The following is a 16,100-nucleotide window of genomic DNA, read 5'->3' as shown; positions in this document are numbered from 1 at the left end:
CCCTATCTATAGGCATACCCTTACAAAGAGTAGAGCTCTACTATGTAGCATCACATTTCCTTTATCTCAGGTAACATTTTATAAATACAAAAGGTTTTTCGGAGTTGTTCAGCACACAAGCTTTTTAGTAATGAGCTCGGGCTGCCGTCATGATGGAGCCCGTCCCCTGCTAAGCAGCGCTTCCTGTTTTTGTGGCCTTTGTCGGCCAGTGATGGGCACTTCCTACATGTAAATGAAAGGAGGGTGTGCTCTTCAGGTGGGACCAGGCATTGTCGAGATGGCAACAGCAGGGAATCAGGTAGGTAAGAATGGAATTTGGAATTGCCAACAGAAAACACAGCATATTTATTTCGACCTCTTAAAGGTTATATTTAAATTATTCCCCCTTTAAGTCATACCATATATGGGGCCCAGCATTCCCTAAAAATGAACAATTTGCATATGCCAAAAACTTTTGGCTATTCTAATGGAAAAACCTAGAACTAAAAAGTTTTATTCTCTAAAAGGCACAAAAGTTATCCTGAGGCAGAAGATAAAAGGTTCAATTTTGTGTTATAACATGCCACGATAACTCCATTGTCAGGGATCACAAAGTCTTCCAAATGTATCATTTTAGAGGGACTGAAAATACAAAGGAATCTGAACTGTAGATGGAGACTCACACGACCTTTGAGAAAAATTTACTCCTCTGCTTTTGGAACAGCAAGATTAGCCGAGAAAGTGCCCGGTGATGGAGGAGAGTGGCATAGCGTAAGGAAAACAACTGAAGGTAATCATCTATGTAATAGAAGTTGCTGAAGCATTTGTTAGACTTTCGAAAGAGATTCCAGAAGAATAGAATCCAAGCAAATGTAGGTGAGACAAATAGGAATTAACCTTATCACTGCCGAGCCAATCAACTTTTTCTTGGCTCCAAATTGCAAGGGTGGCTTACTAAGCCTTATAGAAATCCATCCGAATATTTACCGGTTAGAATCCAACCCTCCTCGGCACTCATAAGCTTTGCTATAGCAGTCATAAATCTGCTAATTGCACAATCACCGAGCCGGGATTGTACCTGCTTAGCATCAGAATGAGCCGTTATCAGGCAGGTACACAGGAATAACTCAGGGCTTGGAAGCCATAGTGATATTATCCTGCGGGAAGTTAGGACATGGAAGGAGATCTACTGTTTGGTAGAAATCTCCTTAATTATTTTCCCTACAAGTCTAAAAAATTTTAGTCTTTTTAATAAATGTTACTTAAAGGGATATTCCAGAACTTATATGGTGGGGGAAAAAAAAATACCTGACCCATCTGGATGTAATAACTACAGATAGAGATAAGTGAATAAACCAAACCAAGATTCTTTACAAACTTTGCAAAAAGTTCAGATCGCAACTGAACCAAATGTTCTGAAAAGTTACTAATGAGTTTGTAAAGATGGCGGCCGTACACGTCACAGTACAGTACAGTGAAAGGGCAAGAGCAAGGGATTAACCATAACCGGCCAAACCCTTTACATCCTCAGTCTTTAAATAAAACCGTGTCTGGCAGCATATTAACCGTGATTGTACATCAATGATCCAACGCTGGCAGTTTCATTGAACCCTGTGAATCACCTGTCAGGTTACATCTTTAGTCCTTTATTAAAACTGTGTCTTCTGGCATAATAACCATGACTGTACGTCAGCGATCCACCGCTGCCAGTTTAATTTGACAATTCCCGTTCAGGTTACATCCTCAGTCCTTTAGTAAAAATGTTTGAAAATGACTTGGAAAAGTTGAAATGTTACTGCATTGTCTTGTGGAGGAATAAAGATACAAGTTTTTCTACATTGGACGCTATCATCCATTGCTTTTCTATTAGTAAAAATGTGTCTGGCAGCATAATAACTGTCATTATACGTCAGTGATCCATCGACTTCCTACGGCTTCCACCAACAACTTTCTGTCCTAGGCCTTGTGGGGTCACTTACACTGTGGCTAATGCGGCCGAACAGGGCAAGTAAAGACTAGAGAAATCTTACACCTGTCTGTTTTCGGCCTGTGAGGTCACTGAGACGCTGTTATCACTATTACTGCTCCCATATTAATACTCTGTAGGGGTTTGTTCATGTTAAAAAACATGCTTTTTGGTGCGCTTTTTGATGCATTTAGGCTGTGTAAATAGTCCCACTATTGTGGCTGCAATCGTTCAGCTGTTTTAGTGCAGTTCATTTCAGGTTCACACGTCCCCAAACTTTTCATCAAAGTTTAACAAACCTGCTGGACCGAACTTTTCATACATTTACTCATCTCTAACTACAGACATAAAATGTAACGGAATATGAACTGACAGACGTCTTTCCACTGAATTCAATACAATTCGATAGTAAAAAAGAAAAAGCATTCTGCATTCGCTATTCGCTCTTGTGTATGGGGCTATAAAATTATAGGAATATACTGTATATGTTATACTTATTTCATTACACAACGTTGTAATTACACAACATTACACAACTACATTAAAAATACAGTAAATCATTTGCCTCCAAAGTCAGAGAAATGTCCCCACTTAAAGGGAAACTGACAGCACAGATATACATATAGGGTATACTGTACATAGAGGGTATACTGTACATAGAAGGTATACTGTACATAGAGGGTATACTGTAGATATAGGATACACATATAGGATAAACTGTACATATAGGATATACATATAGGATATACTGTACATATAGGATACACATATAGGATATACTGTACATATAGGATATGCATATAGGATATACTGTACATATAGGATATACATATAGGATATACTGTACATATAGGATATGCATATAGGATATACTGTACATATAGGATATACATATAGGATATACTGTACATAGAGGGTATACTGTACATAGAGGAGATACATATAGGATATACTGTACATAGAGGGTATACTGTACATAGAGGGTATACTGTACATATAGGATACACATATAGGATATACTGTACATATAGGATATACATATAGGATATACTGTACATATAGGATATACATATAGGATATACTGTACATATAGGAGATACATATAGGATATACTGTACATAGAGGGTATACATATAGGATATACTGTACATATAGGGTATACTGTACATAGAGCATATACATATAGGATATACTGTACATATAGGATATACATATAGGATATACTGTACATATAGGGTATACATATAGGGTATACTGTACATAGAGCATATACATATAGGATATACTGTACATAGAGGAGATACATATAGGATATACTGTACATAGAGGATGTGTATATAGGATATACTGTACATAGAGGATATACATATAGGATATACTGCACATAGAGGATATACATAGAGGATATACTGTACATAGAGGATATACATATAGGATATACTGTACATAGAGGAGATACATATAGGATATACTGTACATAGAGGATGTGTATATAGGATATACTGTACATAGAGGATATACATATAGGATATACTGTACATATAGGATACACATATAGGATATACTGTACATATAGGAGATACATATACGATATACTGTACATAGAGGATATACATATAGGATATACTGTACATATAGGAGATACATATAGGATATACTTTACATATAGGATATACTGTACATAGAGGATGTGTATATAGGATATACTGTACATAGAGGATGTGTATATAGGATATACTGTACATAGAGGATATACATATAGGATATATTGTAAATATAGGAGATACATATAGGATATACTGTACATATAGGAGATACATATAGGATATACTGTACATATACGATATACTGTACATAGAGGATATACATATAGGGTATACTGTACATATAGGATATACTGTACATAGAGATGATGTATATAGGATATACTGTACATATAGGATACACATATAGGATATACTGTACATATAGGAGACACATATAGGATATACTGTACATATAGGATAAACTATACATATAGGATATACTGTACATATAGGATGTGTATATAGGGTATACTGTACATATAGGATACACATATAGGGTATACTGTACATAGAGGATATACATATAGGGTATACTGTACATATAGGATATACTGTACATAGAGATGATGTATATAGGATATACTGTACATATAGGATACACATATAGGATATACTGTACATATAGGAGACACATATAGGATATACTGTACATATAGGATAAACTATACATATAGGATATACTGTACATATAGGATGTGTATATAGGGTATACTGTACATATAGGATACACATATAGGGTATACTGTACATATAGGATATACATATAGGATATACTGTACATATAGGATATACATATAGGATATACTGTACATATAAGAGATGTATATAGGATATACTGTACATAGAGGATATATAGGATATACTGTACATATAGGATATACATATAGGATATACTGTACATATAGGATATACTGTACATAGAGGATATACATATAGGATATACTGTACATATAGGATATACATATAGGATATACTGTACATAGAGGATATACATATAGGATATACTGTACATATAGGATATACATGTAGGGTATACTGTACATATAGGATATACATATAGGATATAATGTACATATAGGATACACATATAGGATATACTGTACATCTAGGAGATGTATATAGGATATACTGTACATAGAGGATATATAGGATATACTGTACATATAGGATATACATATAGGATATACTGTACATATAGGATACACATATAGGGTATACTGTACATAGAGGACATATAGGATATACTGTACATATAGGATACACATATAGGATATACTATACATATAGGAAGTGTATATATAGGATAAATGTGCAAAATAAAGAGAATATTTGCCTTTGTCTAAGCTTCCTGCCATCACATATGGAATGACTATACCAGTCTTCTCCTGTTCCCGTATTCCATCGGCATCCTTGGAAGCTACAGTAATCTACACAGCGACTACAGCTACAACTATAAAACATCTCAGCACTTGCATCATGAACAATTAAAGTGAATTGCAGTATGGAAACTCCCATGACCATCCTCCATCCGTGATGGTTCGGTTCTCCTCCAGCTGTTGGATCTCGGTGATTTGGTCACATGACCCTGTTCCCCCAGCTGTGATGGCGCTGCCAGCTTTGGCTGTGGGAGTTGTGTCGCTATGTCCTCTAGTCTTATTTCTAAAATTCTGATCGTAGCTTTAAAATGATTATTGCAAACCATACAACTGACTGATTCAGTAAAATATTGTTACTTTTTTCTATATCATTTTTTAACAAGCACCATTAAAGGTTCAGTTATTGTTTGTCCGGTTATAGACTCTGTTTCCTGAGATTCCAACCAAGTTATCTGGGTCATTAAGTATCGGGAGGTGGAGAACAATCCCAACCATGTGTGAGAAAGACGTTGGAGAGATCAGTCATCTGTTCACCGTTGTTTTCCTATTTTCTCTCTTGTTGCGCTGATATTTCCTGGGATACAGGATCTTTGCTTTTAAAACGAATGTGTCATCAGATATATCGCTTTGGGTTTGTTACCTTAAAGGGGTTATCGAGAGCTACAGAAACATGGCCACTTTTGCACCACTCTTATCTCCAGATTGGGTTGGGTTTGAAACTCAGTTCCATTGAAGTAATTGGAGCTTACTTGCAAACCGCACCTGACCTGGAGACAAGAGAGGGGTAAAGTGGTTGTGTTTTTGTAGCACTGGATAAGCCCTTTAAAGGATCTGCACTGGAGATGCAGCTGGCCCCCAGTGCGACAAAACCCCCTCCCTTCTGTGACTGATTCTAATGTAGTCGCGTCACAGAGGGGAGGGGGTTTTGTCATGCTGGGGCTGGTGGTCCTGTCCCCAGTGCTCTGTGCCGACCCAGTACTCGGGAATAGAACAGCACCGTGTGGGGGAACCAGGCAGAGGAGCGGAAAAAGGACCGCACCACCGGCATCCCCGCGCCTGCGCAGATTTGTTAAGGTAAAACAAACCAAAGTGATGTACCTGATGACACATTCGCTTTAAGCAGTACTTACATTTAGCTAAACCTTTGACATGTCATCCCAACAAAAGTTCCCAATTAGAGATGAGGAAACCTCAGGCACGGTTGGGACCATTCAAACCCAAGTGTGCGGCATTGGAACATCGGTGTCTGAAGAAGTTAGATGCAGCCCTGGTGGATACAGCCATAGGCCATAGACTGTATCCATGTTTTCCAGGATTCCTTAGGGCGGCATCCAACTTCTTAAGGCACCAGTATTCAAATGTCCATTCCCGAGCTTGCTCAAAGTTCCCTCATCTCTGCTCACAATGGGTCTCAGCACTGAGACCATAGACTAGAATGGAGTGAAGGAGTCAGATCTTGCAGCCGTCAGTCTGGGAAGTGGATAAGCTTATAAGTTAGGGCTACAACCTGCTTCTGAGCAGCAATCCCAGCGGGACTTGGGACTGAGACCCAGTGCATGTCAAAAGTTTAGATGCAGGACAGTACCAGTATAAATCAAGCACAGACATCTTTACGGCAAGGGTCCCCAAGCTTTGTTAGTTATTTACTGTAGATTATATATATCTAATTCTTACTGATAGCCAAGATTTTAGTGACCCCCCCCCTTATATAAAACCCATATAAAATAGCACAAAAAAATCCTGACCACAAAAGAACATTTCAGATATTTATAACAAAAAAAGCACAAAAACAGAGCGTTCATGCTGAAACTTTGGGGATGGAGAAGGCGCTCGGCGGCGAGTGGAAACCTTGTAAGCGTCTTTGATTCATTAGTGCGCTGTTTTGCATTTATTACGCTCGTACTTTATAATAGTCCACTTCAAAATCACATAAAGCAGTTTACAAAGGTTTTGATTACTGCTAGTGGAGGAAAACAGGATTAGCATAATCATTTCCGAATATTCGTGCTGATAATTAATGCATGTGTCAGAGCGTTACGTTTGTATTATTATTATTTTTTACGAGCGCGCAATAAACTCAAAATGATTCAATATAGAATTTAATGGAGTAATCCGAAAACACCAGCTTCAGATGGAACAACGCTGTCAGAAAGACAAAGCTGTCCTCATGGTCAGGGATGTCCCCGCCACGTCAGTCCTTGTGTCAGGCTCCTCTGATAGGAAACCATCCGACATAGTGTAACATTGTACGTAACAAGAAACCGAGGCCGACTGCAGGCTACAGCAACCAAAGAGACAGCAATGAGGCCGAGAGACCCCATACACAATAGGAAATAACTATTTCAATGAGACTGGGGACTATCTGATGTGTATGGGGGGCTCCTGACTCCCCCAACATGTTGCACAGAGAAAGAAAATGTTGCCATAAGTTGCCACCTCAGGTAACTGGCAGCGGCTTTCTCCATTCTTTATATTTAGAACACACGAATACTTTGCTGAGCCAAGGAATCAGGATATCAATGTGTATAGCTGCCTTATCCCTGGGATGGGAGCCCTCCGGCTATTGGAAAACTCCAGTTCCCATCATGCCTGAAGAGCCCCATTGTGGGTGTTGTAGCTTTGCATCATTGTATTATTCCTTGAGAAGGGCCAAATGAGGACTTGTTTTGTGCAGAACCAAATGGAGTTTGCATGGACACCTTTCAATTTTCCTATAAAATAGTATATGCTTGCTATAGTATACATAACATGCAGCAAATTCCCCAAAAAGTATTTGTGGTGTAAAAGGGGAAAAAAAACACTTTTTACACAGAGCACTTTACAAAGAAACTAACATGGTATATAAGGGGACCCGACTCCTCCTGTCACCTCCTCGGGTCCTCCGCTCAACACTCTGACTGCTATTCTGGCAGTGACAGCCCACTAAGCCAATCACTGACTAAAGTAAGACAGTAAGTGGGCTGCAGAGATGAGTCTGTTTTGGAAATAGCAGAGGGGAACCCCGGGATACCACAGGAGGACCTGCAGGAGAATGGTTAGACATAGATTGTGTATATTTTATTTTCTGTGCAGCCCCAGCACTATAGTAAAAATATGAAATAGTTAGTGTACCCCTTTAACCTATCGGCTGTGACAGCCTGCAATATATTGTGTGAGGAACATCGCAGCTGTGGGACATTGGATATGATACCAGCTCACAGCATACTCAGCCATTTGTCTTGTTATTTGTGGTTTCGTAATAGTGTAAATGGTGGGAGATGATTTTTTTTTTTACTTTTGTGAGCCATCCTGTGTTTGTTCTGGGTCTCTGTGTTACTAGAGACAGAAATACCCTGGTAACAGGCAGGTGATGGCAGTTTGAAGAGAAGGGAGACACCTCGTGGTCAGGAGCTGTTTTTCTAGGTTAATGTGGGTTCACGCTACAGAATCCGCGCGGATAAGTTCTTGTGGATTCCATCGCTCATATCGGTTTACGGCGGCGCGCATATCCGCCCATGCCATAGACACCATTCTATGGCAGGGCCGATTCTGCGTTCCGCCGAAGGAATAGACATGTCAGTTCTTTCGGCAGAATGTAGAATCTGCCCAGCCATAGAATGGTGTCTACGGCACAGGCATAGAGGCGTGCAGCCGCGAGCGGTTACTAGCGACAGAATCCGCCAGAATTTATCCACACGGTTTCTGTAGTCTGAACCTACCCTTTAAGGCGTCAAGGATGCTAGGAATTTACAAAGCTGAAATGTCTTCAGAACCATTTCCACTAAGAAGTCTGATTGTCTCGGTTATGGGAGAGAGCACAGGTCTCGTGTTAGGCCATTCAGAGTTGTAGACATTTTCTCGACTATCGTTAGTCTTGTAAATATCAGGAGAAAATAGTAACATTTCACCAATGAATGATACTGAACATTTACTGACATACGAAGCCAGAATCTTTGTGGGTATGTGAAGAACGGCCATCAGGGGCCTTCAGAAATCACCTCTAGCAGCTGTCCTCTCTGTTAGGGACACTTCTCCTCATTTCCCTATTTGTATAGATATTATATACAACGTTCACTCCTGGAACCTCCAGTTCTCAGAAATATAAGAAACGGGATGGGCCCCCACCAACCTGAGCTCAGTCCCACTTCCATATCATTACTTTCTTACTTTCTTACATATTTTTATTCTCTCTCCTGTCTTTCTAGACTTAGAGAATAAAAAACTAAAGTAGTTAATTTACAATCAGTCAAGGCTGGATTAACACTGCCGGAGCCTCCTTTATGCAGCAAATTAGTTCCGCCTCAGGTCCCGGCTCATCCGCTATGACCAACTGTCTGTGGCAATTCTGAAACTTTTCCTCTTGTTTTAAAGAACAGATAATACTTGGGTTAACACTTAGGTAAATCTGTTCTCACTCGTTCCTGGCAGCGGCACAAGTCTTGGAGATGAGAGAATCGGTGATAGTTAGGGATTCATGTTTCATTGAGATGATATGTAATGGCCTAAAGTTCCACTCAGATCTCCCCACTGGAGACCAGAGAATCTAAGCGAACTAATGTGGAATTTGTACGTGTCCAATTCCTGGTGTCCAAAATCACTTTAGAGCTGCGTTCACACTACGTATATTTCAGTCAGTATATGTATATTTCAGTCAGTATATTTCAGTCAGTATTGTGGTCCTCATATTGCAACCAAAACCAGGAGTGGATTAAAAACACAGAAAGGCTCTGTTCACACAATGTTGAAATTGAGTGGATGGCCGCCATATAACAGTAAATAACGGACATTATTTCAATATAACAGCCGTTGTTCTAAAATAACAGCAAATATTTGCCATTAAATGGCGGCCATCCACTCAATTTCAACATTATGTGAACAAAGCCTTTCTGTGTTTTTAATCCACTCCTGGTTTTGGTTGCAACACTGACTGAAATATACTGACTTAAATATATATATACTGACTGAAATATACGTAGTGTGAACGCAGCCTCATAATTCAAGTGTAGTGAGGGTCTACTCACTCGAAGCGCTTAGGGCTTTAGTTTCCCTGTAATCACAGCCCTGGGAATAAGGTGAAATTTTCACCTGTTCGTGGTCCCCCGGAGTCTCCTGGTGGCTCTCCATTCCCATTGATGCCTCTTCTGTGGTGAAGGCCCGCTCAACCAATCACAGGCCATGGTGCTGTCCTGTCCCAGACAGACTGTGATTGGCTGAGCGGCCTTTACTGTCGAAGATTCCGGGACCGTAGAAGAAGGACCCCGAGGGAGTACGGACAGGTAAGTATAAGGAGCAGACTTTAGAAACCGCATTAAAACAGCTAAAAAACTGCAGGCGTTTGTTAAAGTTCGGTTTGGCATGAACCCGAACTTTACATTGAAGTTCAGCGAACCTGCCAAACGGAACTTTTGGACAGTTCGCTCATCTCTAATTAGGAGTATTAGGAGTCATTAAAGCATTGTAAGATGCAAAGCCCGCCAAGTGTCCCTGGAAACCGATGGAAAACGCTAGTAACCACGATACTAAGTTACAGCCTGCACTAAGGTTAATACCTGCCCCGCGCAGCACTGGGTGATAATGGAACAAGAAATACAAAGCAATTAACCACAATTTCTACCCAATTAGCTGGAAGAAGTATCTGGAAATACAGCGGCACATTGCGATGTATACGCTCCCGGATTCTGGAGGCCGCCTCTAATTGCTGGAGCCACTAATTCAACCAGACAAACCCAATCAATGGCTTATAATGAATAGGCTGTTCTATTGTATAACGCACGGAACGGCAAGCCGGTTATCATCGTTTACATACATAAGATAATTCCTGCCGGTCGCACAATAATTCATTAATGTCAATTACGTCTGTTATTAACAAACACAAAGCAGAACCCCTTCCCTCGCCGCACAGCCGAGCAAAACGATCGCCAACTCATTATCCAAGAAATATACAATAACTTTCCATCTGGATTTGGGCGTTAATGGGCTTTACGTTTATTTATGTATCAATAACTCTGAGCGACAAAGGCTTCAATTGTGATGGCTAGACGGATGGGTCAATGTAATGCAACATGTACAGAGAGAGATGGGTGGGTGTCATGTGGGAGATCAGATGAATAATGAAATATACTGGGGGGGGGGCAGCATAATTACACATTCTATAAACTTCCCATTATGTAGAGAACTTGAAAAACAGCATTGATGCAAGGGGGGGGGGGTTAAAGGGGGGGGGGGGGAGGGTATGGCCTGTATGGTTTATCCCACAGAACGACTGCTGCAGCACAGATTGCTTAAAAATGTCATGCTGGCTATGATAAGAATGTGCACACAGGGCATTGCTGCATAAGGAGCCGCACAGCCACAGACCAGAGGACGTATGCTGACCCCTGAGTGATTGGCTGAGTGGGCTGTTACTCTCCAGACAAGCCTGTTAGCCTGCTAAGCCTGATGCCATCTCAGTCACTGACTGGCTAAGCGGGGTGTCACTCCGGAGACAGCACCATGGCCAGTGATTGACTGAGCAAGCTGTCACTCTTATTTGGATACGGCACTGATCACTGATCTCAGGGAGACCAGCCAAGGAAGACACTGTCAGCTGCGGGTTAAAGCGCTTAATACAGTGGAAACCTAGGCTCATTGCCCCCTGGGAAACATCAATGTTCAAAAAGGTCCATGGAGCCTTAGGTAAGAGTCTCCAAACATGGGACCAGACAGATATTCCTCCAGGGAAGGACCTTGCAAAAGGGATGGCTCCTGTAGACCACCAAAACCACCATATTAAGTGACCCCTTCACTCAATGTCCAACTCAATTACAAGTCTAAGGGACAAGGGAAAAACCATGGGCAGGTATCCATCCACAGACAGCTGTTTCGGGGTGTTGCCCCTCATCAGTGTGGAGCAGGATTCTGGCTAGGTGGGAGCAATGCCTAGTAAAGCCATAAGAGAATCAGATCACTGATCTCAGGGAGACCAGCCAAAGATACACAGCAGGCTGCCGGTTAAAGCACTCAATAGAGTAAAATCCTAGGTGCATTGCCCCCTGGGAAACATGAATATGCAAAAAAGTCCACAGTGTCTCAGACCCCTTTGCTATGTCCTCCCCTGGAGGAATATATGGCTAGTCCGTAGTGCCCTAGGGGCTTAAAATCCACCGTGCCCCATATGTTCGGCCACATCTGTGCCATAGGCCCGCCCCCTCTGTGATTATATTGGCGTCTAGGCCCCACCTCCTAGGCCTCTAGGTCGGCCCATACCAATGGCTGTGGAGGGGGCAGGACCTAGATGCCAATGATGTTACAGAGGGGGTGGGGCCTACGGCACTGATGTGGGTGGAGATATGAGGCACCACAGCCGTTAAGCACCACCCCTACGGCACTGTCCATGAACAATAACGTGCATTTTCTGAGAGGAGAGATCAAGAGATACTTTATATGGTAAGATATCAAATGTCCAGAATATAAGTTAATATATATGTTAAATATCACTTTAATGGTTCTACAAGGATTATTTATTGGTTTTAGCAATGACTTCCCCATACTCTGCACTCATGGCGGTTGGACCCCCAGCGATCAGCCGGTTATCCCCTCCTATCCTATGGAAAGAAGGTAGCAAGCTGAGATGGGAATATCCCTTTGAAGTTGTACATATATTTCTATGAAGAATAACAGAGAGCGACAAGATCCGGGATTTTTTCTCGTGGAATACAAGTAATTACCAGAAGAGACCCATCAGGAGGGCTGTCAGACTGTCTGTAACTTACAGATCCTCCACAAGTGACATATTATCCGCCCTCCGCAGGATTATACTGCATTGAAGTGAATTACCTGCTAAGTCAACTCTCACACGGAGCATTGTGGCTTCTCACGTTAAACCACTTAATTGCTTTACTTGCAAACATTTCCGTTCGGTTTTGTAGACAGAAGAAAATTATTCTCCAAAATCCAGTGGAAATTAATCAAATTATCCAAAGGTCTTTGCTGAGTTCTGTTTGCGATGATATTCTCTCCGGGTAAACACTCACTTATTAAGACGTCTCATATTGCACCAATTTGTTGCTGAGTTTTGGGGGAAATTTTCCTTATATTCTTTTAGTGATCTGATCAGGAATTTTTTATGGACACGAATATCTATTTGAAGAGAAAAGTGTATTCATAAAGTTGTATACCTTTGTAATATAACATTGTTAAACAAAATGTATATAGGTTGGATAGTTTAATATTCATCATAATTATAATATTGTATAATATTGACTTCATCCTGTTTGTTAAAGGTCCATAAAAACCTGCAGATAGGTACATGTAGCCAGTGTGGTGCACTGGGGCGTTCCTCTGGGTAGGACAGTGCAATACATGGCCAAGAAACGCCCCAGTAAACCAAACAGGATAATTAGCATATAACCTTTAGCTATAATTATTCAAAATTACTAATCACTCAAAGACAGCATACAGTGCTGGAAACAATGGCGGGATACAGTGCCGAGACCAATGGCGGGATACAGTGCCGAGACCAATGGCGGGATACAGTGCCAGGACCAATGGCGGGATACAGTGCCGAGACCAATGGCGGGATACAGTGCCCAGACCCATGGTGGGATACAGTGCCAGGACCAATGGCGGGATACAGTGCCAGGACCAATGGCGGGATACAGTGCCAAGACCAATGGCGGGATACAGTGCCGAGACCAATGGCGGGATACAGTGCCGAGACCAATGGCGGGATACAGTGCCAGGACCAATGGCGGGATACAGTGCCAGGACCAATGGCGGGATACAGTGCCAAGACCAATGGCGGGATACAGTGCCGAGACCAATGGCGGGATACAGTGCCGAGACCAATGGCGGGATACAGTGCCGAGACCAATGGCGGGATACAGTGCCCAGACCCATGGTGGGATACAGTGCCCAGACCCATGGCGGGATACAGTGCCCAGACCAATGGCGGGATACAGTGCCAGGACCAATGGCGGGATACAGTGCCAAGACCAATGGCGGGATACAGTGCCAGGACCAATGGCGGGATACAGTGCCGAGACCAATGGCGGGATACAGTGCCCAGACCCATGGCGGGATACAGTGCCGAGACCAATGGTGGAATACAGTGCCAGGACCAATGGCGGGATACAGTGCCGAGACCAATGGCGGGATACAGTGCCCAGACCCATGGCGGGATACAGTGCCGAGACCAATGGCGGGATACAGTGCCGAGACCAATGGTGGAATACAGTGCCAGGACCAATGGCGGGATACAGTGCCAGGACCAATGGCGGGATACAGCGCCAGGATCAATGGCGGGATACAGCTCCAGGATCAATGGTGGGATATAGCGCCAGGATCAATGGTGGGATACAGCGCCAGGATCAATGGTGGGATACAGCGCCAGGATCAATGGCAGGATACAGCTCCAGGACCAACGGCGGGATACAGTGCCAGGACCAATGGCGAGATACAGTGCCGAGACCAATGGCGGGATATAGTGCCCAGACCCATGGCGGGATACTGTGCCGAGACCAATGGCGGGATACAGTGCCAGGACCAATGGCGGGATACAGTGCAGAGACCAATGGCGGGATACAGTGCCAGGACCAATGGCGGGATACAGTGCCGAGACCAATGGCGGGATACAGTGCCGAGACCAATGGCGGGATACAGTGCCCAGACCCATGGCGGGATACAGTGCCGAGACCAATGGCGGGATACAGTGCCCAGACCCATGGCGGGATACAGTGCCGAGACCATTGGTGGGATACAGTGTCAGGACCAATGGCGGGATACAGTGCCGAGACCAATGGCGGGATACAGTGCCCAGACCCATGGCGGGATACAGTGCCGAGACCAATGGCGGGATACTGTGCCAGGACCAATGGTGGGATACAGTGCTGAGACCAATGGCGGGATACAGTGCCCAGACCCATGGCGGGATACAGTGCCGAGACCAATGGCGGGATACAGTAACAGGACCAATGGCGGGATACAGTGCCGAGACCAATGGCGGGATACAGTGCCAAGACCCATGGCGGGATACAGTGCCGAGACCAATGGCGGGATACAGTGCCAGGACCAATGGCGGGATACAGTGCCGAGACCAATGGCGGGATACAGTGCCAGGACCAATGGCGGGATACAGTGCCGAGACCAATGGCGGGATACAGTGCCAGGACCAATGGCGGGATACAGTGCCGAGACCAATGGCGGGATACAGTGCCCAGACCCATGGCGGGATACAGTGCCGAGACCAATGGTGGGATACAGTGCCAGGACCAATGGCGGGATACAGTGCCAGGACCAATGGGGGATACAGTGCCAGGATCAATGGCAGGATACAGCGCCAGGATCAATGGCGGGATACAGCGCCAGGATCAATGGCGGGATACAGCGCCAGGATCAATGGCGGGATACAGCGCCAGGATCAATGGCGGGATACAGCACCAGGATCAATGGTGGGATACAGCGCCAGGATCAATGGTGGGATACAGCGCCAGGATCAATGGCGGGATACAGCTCCAGGACCAACAGCGGGATACAGCTCCAGGACCAATGGCGGGATACAGTGCCGGAACCAATGGCGGGATACAGTGCCGAAACCAATGGTGGGATATAATGCCCAGACCAATGGCGGGATACAGTGCCGGAACCAATGGCAGGATACAGTGCTGGAACCAATGGCGGGATACAGTGCCGAGACCAATGGTGGGATACAGTGCCAGGACCAATGGTGGGATACAGCGCCAGGACCAATGGCGGGATACAGCGCCAGGACCAATGGCGGAATATAGCGCCAGGATCAATGGCGGGATACAGCGCCAGGACCAATGGTGGGATACAGTGCCAGAATCAATGGTGGGATACAGTGCCGGAACCAATGGCGGGATACAGTGCTGAAACCAATGGTGGGATAGAGTACCCAGACCAATGGCGGGATACAGTGCCAGAGCCAGTGGTGGCATACACTGCCGGGACCAATGTGGGGATAAAGTGCCGGGACCAATGGCGGGATAGTGCCGGGACCAATGACTACCAGCAAGACTACAAGAAATTAGGCAAAACAAGGATGGAGCAGGAAAGACTTGCTTCTTATTTGGTCTATGATTTGTGAGCAGTGATGCTACCAATTTCTACCTATTACAGAGGTCTTCAGGATGCTTCGGGAGGATGATGGGATGCCAGTGAGTGATGCCAGGTGACTGTGTGAACCAAGGCCGACCATCCATAGAGAGGATCTGCTGC

The 16,100-nt window shown here is 43.7% G+C and overlaps 1 long non-coding RNA gene across 1 annotated transcript in view; it reads right to left on the bottom strand.

Annotated features, from left to right (window-relative positions):
* Positions 1-12,332: 12,332 nt before the first annotated feature.
* The window catches only part of LOC138774212 (uncharacterized), a 39,315-nt gene continuing 35,547 nt past the window's right edge, over positions 12,333-16,100 (bottom strand). The window contains exon 3 of the long non-coding RNA XR_011360266.1: positions 12,333-13,004. This is a non-coding gene — a long non-coding RNA (uncharacterized lncRNA). The remainder of the gene's footprint in view (positions 13,005-16,100) is intronic.

Source organism: Dendropsophus ebraccatus, chromosome 15, assembly GCF_027789765.1.
Source record: "Dendropsophus ebraccatus isolate aDenEbr1 chromosome 15, aDenEbr1.pat, whole genome shotgun sequence".
Classification (NCBI taxonomy): Eukaryota; Metazoa; Chordata; class Amphibia; order Anura; family Hylidae; genus Dendropsophus; species Dendropsophus ebraccatus.
Note: the sequence above shows the minus strand (reverse complement) of the source record. Positions and strands in the feature narration are given on the sequence as shown.